The sequence below is a fragment of the Sapajus apella genome, unplaced genomic scaffold, assembly GCF_009761245.1.
Source record: "Sapajus apella isolate SASKATOON/1434 unplaced genomic scaffold, GSC_monkey_1.0 scaffold43, whole genome shotgun sequence".
NCBI classification, from domain to species: domain Eukaryota; kingdom Metazoa; phylum Chordata; class Mammalia; order Primates; family Cebidae; genus Sapajus; species Sapajus apella.
Window position 1 is genome coordinate 13,588,263 of NW_022436983.1, and position 7,229 is coordinate 13,595,491.

The 7,229-nt window shown below is 50.8% G+C and overlaps 1 long non-coding RNA gene across 1 annotated transcript; it reads left to right on the top strand.

Moving 5' to 3' along the window:
- Positions 1–3,153: 3,153 nt before the first annotated feature.
- On the top strand, positions 3,154–5,566 carry LOC116566403. Its single transcript, XR_004275848.1, has 2 exons — positions 3,154–4,330; positions 5,340–5,566. It is a non-coding gene; the product is annotated as an uncharacterized LOC116566403 (long non-coding RNA).
- The last annotated feature ends 1,663 nt before the right edge of the window (positions 5,567–7,229 follow it).

Below are 7,229 nucleotides of genomic sequence, written 5' to 3' on the forward strand. Positions count from 1 at the left end.
CCCTCCTCACTCCTGCCCCGGCCCTCCTCACTCCTGCCCCGGCCCTCGCTGCAGTGTTCAGACTCAGGACAGGCAGCTGGGCAAGGTGGGAGCAGGACATAGCCCTGTTCTGCTGGGGCTGGGGGCTGCTCTGCTCCCCCAATCCCACTGGAGCCTGCTGCCTCCTTACATAACCCGCTCCTGCTTTCATAACCCACTGCTGCTTCCTTCTGGAGTGGGAGCTCCAGGAGCAGATTGGAGCGCAGGGAGACATGAGCTGCCTCCCTATGAAAATAGGGTCATTACCAGCACTCGGGCTCCAGTGCCAGCTAATGGCCTTCTCTCATGGCCTAGGGCCCACCAGCCTCCCTCCAAACCCGGGGAAAGAGGAGAGGCTCAGGTAGGACTGGCACCCCACGCCAGGGCTACCCCACCCCATCTTGGGATGGGGATGGATTCTCTACTGCTCTGGCATCCAAGGCAGGGAGCAGCCCCAGACTCCAAAGACCCAGGCAAGCGTATCAGCCCTGAAAGAGCTCCCTGGAGAGAAGTCTGCAGGCAGACAGGTTGGGGAGGCCGTGGACTCTCAGGGTTGAATTGGAGCTGGAGCATCCTGATCTCTGCCCAAGTAACTATAGACATGGCAGTTCACTTTGCATCTTCATTTCCTTATCTGGAGAATGGGACTAAATGAGGACCAATCTCATTGGTTGCTGGGAATATTAAATGAAATTCTGACTGGCAGGTACCTGGCCTAAAATAAGGGCTCAGTAGTCGCCATCCCCATTTAGCAGATGAAAATACTGAGGCTCATACAGGTGATGTGACTTTAGGGGTACGCATCATCTAACAACAGCAAAGCTATGCATAAGACAGAAAACTCACCATGCGCTGGGCACATGCCGCACATGTGTGGACTGAGCTACTCCCCAGAACAGCCCTGTGGGGAGACGCTATTACTATCCCCATCTGACCCTTGAAGAGCTCATCTTAAAGGGTCTAAGTGACTTTCATAAGGCACACACTTGGGAAGGGGCAGAGCCAGGATTCGAACCCAGGCATCTGGCTTCAGGTCTAAGCTCTTTGCCACCCTTACAAAATAACCAGGACCAACAGACTGAGATGGCAGTAAGCAGGAGTTAAGCTAGATGCAAGGAAGCATGCCCCTGCGGCTTGCCACCATTCTTCAGAATCCCAGTCACCCTCCACCTGCCCTCTCTCTGGCTGCTGCTGTGCTGTGTGACCTGGGCTGAGCCAGTTAACCTCTCTGGGCTCTCATCACCCCATCTGAAACAAGGAGGCTGATCCCTAGGCTAACAATTACCAGGGTTATTGTGAGGACACATTGAGATAACGAGTTGTAAACCACTTTTCAGCTGAGAAAGTATCACACAGCTACGATGGCTCATCACTTCCCTGTCCTCCAACTCCCTCCGACTCAGCAGGAACCCGCTAATGGACACCAGGGGCCTCTCAGCACCTCTAGCTATTCAAACAAACACCTCTCCCCTCACTGCCCCTGCCCTGGACTGCCCTTTGGATACAGAGGCAAAGCTCCCAGCCTTCCCTCTGGTGCTGGAGAAAACCCGGCTGGACACTTAAGTCACAGCCTTCCTGCCTTCCCTCAACAGGGCGTTCATTTTAGCTGAGCCCCTGCTGTGTGTTTCATGGGCACCCTCACACCTAATCCTCATGATTACCTCCACGAAGCTGGGCTTCATCTCCTCCATTTCACAGATTAGAAGCTACAGCTCAGAGAGGTGAAGTCACTGGCCTGGAGTCACACAGCTGTCAACCCAGTGGAGCCAGAATTCAAACTAGATCTCCATGCCCTTAATGGCCTCACTAATCCACTTCTCAGGAAATGGGTCTTGTGCCCATTTTGCAGAAGAAGAGACTGATGCTCAGGAAGCTGAAGTCACTTTGTCCAAGAAGCCAGGACGAGGAAGGGCCAGGCTGCCCACTCAGAGCTGCTGCTGGTACAATGCTCGTGTTCCCCCCCCCTGCAGCTAGATGTCTTGACCTGGATGCACAGATGAGACCCGTGACATCAACTCCCCTCTCCCCACCGCAGAGAAGCCAGGCTGGTTGACACCATCATTGTTGATGGAGAAACTAAAGCCAGACAGACCAAGGAGTTTGCCCAAGTCCTGGGGCAAAGAGTGCCAGCATGAGAACTGGGCCAAGCCATGTTCCCTCTCTGGACCTCAGTCTCCAGGTGTAGAAGTGCTGGACCCTGGCTTGGTCAAGCAGACCCCTTAAAGCCCCTCCAATTCCAGGAAGTTGTGGCCTGAACAGAAATCCCCAAGCCGGGCTGATCACCAGAATTCCCTGGGAACATGCTTAAATCCCCAATGCTGGGCTGCACCCCCAGAATTCTGATTTGGTAGAACCAGGGAAGGGCCTCAAAACCTGCATTCTGTTTATCCACCACGACAGCAGTTCACAGCCCCCCACCCCAAGCTTCTGTGATCAGCCAAGTCAAGATTTCCAATCTAGGACAATTTTCCCTACTTTGCATCCCTGGCATAGGGTGGGCAGCTTCACCCCACACCCCTGAGACAGAGATGAGATTTACCCCACTCACTCACTGCAAGAACAGGTGCCACTGGAAAAAGAACTGGTCTCCTTCATTCAGATATCCAATCAATGTCTAGCAGCACCAACAATGTCCCAGAGACGGAGCCAGGCACTGGGACAAGCGGAAACGTAAGTCGTGGTCCCTGCCCTCGCAAAGCACACTGACTCACAGGGAAGCTGACAGATAGCCAGATGGAACCCAGTCCCCTGCCTGCCTTCGCAGAGTTCACAGCTGGGATGGGAGGTGGACTCGGGGGCCTGTGGGGCTCTGGGGCCGGTCAGAGATGGCATAGAGGGGTCTCTGTTGCAGACCACTGCTCTGTTAGAACTCTGGACTTTGAATTGGGGTGAGCCTTTGAGATGTGCCAGCCTTCTTGCTTGAGTCATTCTTCATTTAGCAGATGTTTATCAGCCCCCACTAGGTGCCAGGCACTGTTTTAGGTGCCAGGGTGCAGCGGTGAATACAATGCCTTTGCTCTTCTGCTGTTTCTGTAACGGCGTGGCAAATAGTAAACAGCCAGAAGTAGCACAGCCTTCCGCAGCTCCCAGCAGCTTTCCCCAGGGGCGATCTCTCTAAATCTGCCGCGAATCACCAGCTGGGAGCTTAGCCCCATTTTACAGATGAGCCACTGAGGTTCCGAATGCCCTTTCCACAGCCTGTCTCCTCACACACATGGACAGGCAACACCGCTGATGCTTCCCAACCAACCCTGCGTGTCGGCTGCTGATTAGAACTTTCCTGTTGCCACGGCAACCCCCCTGGGGAGGCCTGCCCTACTTTGCATCCCTGGCATAGGGCGGGCGGCCTCACCCCACACCCCTGAGACAGAGAGATGGGATTTATCCCACTCGCTGCAAGAACAGGTCCCACTGGAAAAAGAACTGGCCTCCCTCATTCAGATATTCAATCGATGTTTAGCAGCACCCACAATGTCCCAGAGACCGAGCCAGGCCCTGGGACAAGAAGAAACGTAAGTCGCGGTCCCTGCCCTCGCAAAGCACACTGACTCACAGGGAAGCCGACAGAAAACCAGGTATGAGCCTGCCTGTGAGGCCGAGGACCACAGCAATGACGCCAGCAACTCAGGGCTGGGGACAATTCTGAGCCCTTCCCATGGATGCACTCATCTGCTCCTCCCATTAACTTTTGGGGTAGGTATCAATAGTATCCGCATATGACAGATGAGGAAACTAAGGGCTCAGAGAGGTTGAGAAGCTTGCCCTAGGTCACACAGCTGAGAAGCAGCAAAGCCAGAACCTGGAGCCAGGGAGATTCTGAGCCACACTGTAGGTGTTCAGTGAAGGGTGCCCAACTCCATCAGGGTGGTCCAGGAGGGTCTCCCAGGGAATGTCCTCCGAAGGGATCTCAGTAAGAGGAGATGAGGGTGGGGACAGGAGCATGGTGGAGCGGGGTTCTGAGATGCTGATCACTCAGTATTGGGGTCAGTGGCCTGGTCCTCCACTCCTTGTCTGGTGAGACTCAGTTAGGTCTTGAGACACATGACTTGGGAAAAGAAGATGCAATCCAGGTGGTCAGTGCTGGAGAGGGGCACATCAGCTACAAGGCACAGGCCCCCTGAAAAGGCTGAAACGCCTCTGGAGGCTTCCAAGGGAGCAGTTTGGGACAGGTGCACACACACTCCGCTGCCTGCCCATCTTCACACCCTTGGGCAACAGCGCCCTATACCTCCACACCTGTGAGGAGGAGAGACTCAGACCACGGCCGGGCTTAGTCCTTGCAGTACCTGCACAAAAAGACTTTTATTTCCAGGTGAGTGTAACAGTTATACATGTGGATTATGGCGCTGATGACTCTGAAAATGCAGAGAATAGTCAGTCCTGGGTAGATCATAACATTGTCGCAAGGGCTAGAGGGGCCGACACCTGCAAAGTTCACAGTGCTTGGCACAGAGGGTGTGTAAATGCGAGCCGTAACTATCTCTGTGGCACATGGATGCACACAGATCTGCATTTTTACACAGTTATGTGTGTGCAGGTGTACAAGCCCATGCACACTGTGAGTGCACACCCGTGACAGCACCGTCGTGTCTCACCAGTATATCTGTAAACCTACCTCCTCGAGTGGGTTTGAATGGACACTAGCTGTGTGGGAGTTAGCGGGGAGGTGCCACTAAACACAAGCACCCACAGGTGTCTGCAGGGAGGGAGGGTGTGGGCACGCCCATCCCCAGCAAGTCTGTGCCTTCCTGTGTGTGCACCTGGGCCTGGATGTTGGCGGGGGTTGGGCGGTGGGGGGGCGAGGATATGTGGTTTGTGGTTGAAGCATTACAGACATGTGCTTTAATTTATGTTGCCATGAGGAAGGATCTGGCTGTGTTTTCCTCCTCGAACCACTGTGATGTAAAGAAATCTCAGCTCTGCAAAACAAAGATCAATCAGCAGGGGGAAAAAAGCACTTAAGGCTTAAACCTCCCACCACAGGCCCCCAGGGAGTGTTAAAGCCACAGTTCAGGAAAGAGAAACATGATTAAGATTGAAGTCAGGAGTCCACAGAGCTGGAGTCAAGCCAGTCAAGGGCCTTCGTGTTTTCCCAGAAAGGAGGCTTCCCGGAGGAAGCCATGACCCCTTGGAAAACACTCAAAAGCCTGTCTGGGCCCCAGCCTTCCCCAGCCAATTGAGAAGATGAGTCTTGTTGGGAGAAAAACAAACCCTGCTTTCCCCACCATTACCTTGGATCTTACTCCAGGTGGGAGGGACTAGAAAGGAAAGACTGCTTGGGAGATTGCCCTGAAATAAGGCCTCCCCTTCCTCCTCCCCAGGAGGGCATCTGTGCCTCGAGCTATCAGCAGCTATACAAGACCACAAGTCCAAGTAGCAAGGAGGAAAACAGACCTTGGAATGAGAAGCCCCCTCCTGCTCATTTACCGCTTGAGAGTTTTCGAAGGCATCACCTGGCAAATCTGCGGTGCACGCAGTGAGACTCAGTTCCTTGCTTGAGATCACACAATTTTTCATCAATAAAGCTAAGACTCAATCCCTTGTCTGACTCCACTTCTGGTGTCATTTTCTTTACATCACAGTACTGCCCAATGTCATTGTGGGGACCAGTACATGCTACCCCAAAATATGAAGGATTGTTGAGCTGAAGGCAGTAAGAAGCAGCAGGCCAGGCACAATGGCTCAAATCTATAAACCCATCACTTTGGGAGGCTGAGGCGGGGGGATCAACTGAGCCCAGGGGTTTGAGACCAGTCTGAGCAACATAAGGAAACCCTATCTCTACCAAAAAAAAAAAAAATTAATTAGCCAGGCATGCAAAACAATCCTAAGCAAAAAGAACAAAGCTGGAAGCATCTCATTACCTGACTTCAAACTATACTACCAGGCTACAGTAACCAAAACAGCATGGTACCAGCATAAGAACAGACACATAGACCAATGGAACAGAATTGAGAACTCGGAAATACGACCACACACCTACAACCATCTGATCTTCGACAAACCTGACAAAAACAAGCAATGGGGAAAGGATTCCCTATTTAATAAATGATGCTGGCAGAACTGGCTAGCCCCATACAAAAACTGAAACTGGACCCCTTTGTTACACCATATACAAAAATTAACTCAAGATGGATTAAAGGCTTACATGTAAAACCCAAAACTATAAAAACCCTAGAAGTAAGTCGAGGCAATACCATTCAGGACATAGGCGCAGGCAAAGATTTCATGACGAAAACACCAACAGCAATTGCAACAAAAACAAAAATTGACTAATGAGATCTAATTAAACTAAAGAGCTTCTGCACAGTAAAAGAAACTATCATCAGAGCGAACATACAACCCACAGAATGGGAGAAAATTTTTGCAATCTATCCATCTGACAGAGGTCTAATATCCAGAGTCTACAAGGAACTTAAACAAATTTACAAGAAAAAAATCAACCTCATTAAAAAGTGGGCAAAGGTCATGAACAGACACTTCTCAAAAGAAGACAATCATGCAGCCAACAAACCTAAAAAAAGCTCCACATCACTGATCATTAGAGAATGCAAATCAAAACCATAATGAGAAACTATCTCATGCCAGTCAGAATGGCTATTATTAAAAAGTCAAAAAACAACAGATGCTGGAGAGTTGCAGAAAAAAAGGAATATTTTTACACTGTCGGTGGGAGTATAAATTAGTTCAACAGTTGTGGAAGACAGCATGGCAATTCCTGATAGACCTAGAGGCAGAAATACCATTTGACTTAGCAATCCCATTACTGGGTATAAACCCAAAGAACATAAATCATTCTATTATTAAGATATATGCACTTGTACGTTCACTGCAGCACTATTCACAACAGCAAAGACATGGAATCAACCTAAATGTCCATCAGTGATAGACTGGGTAAAGAAAATGTGTTACATATACACTGTGGAATACTATGCAACCATAAAAAGGAATGAGATCATGCCCTTTGCAGGGACATGGATGGAGTTGGTTGGAAGCCATTATCCTCAGCTAACTAATGCAGGGACAGGAAACCAAACACCACATGTTCTCACTTATATGTGGGAGCTGAACAATATGGACACAAGGAGGGGAACACCACACACTGGGGTCTGTCGGAGAGTGGGGTGTGAGGAGAGGGAGAGCATCAGGAAGAGTAGCTAATGGATGCTGGGCTTAAAACCTAGGTGATGGGATGATCTGTGCAGCAGGCC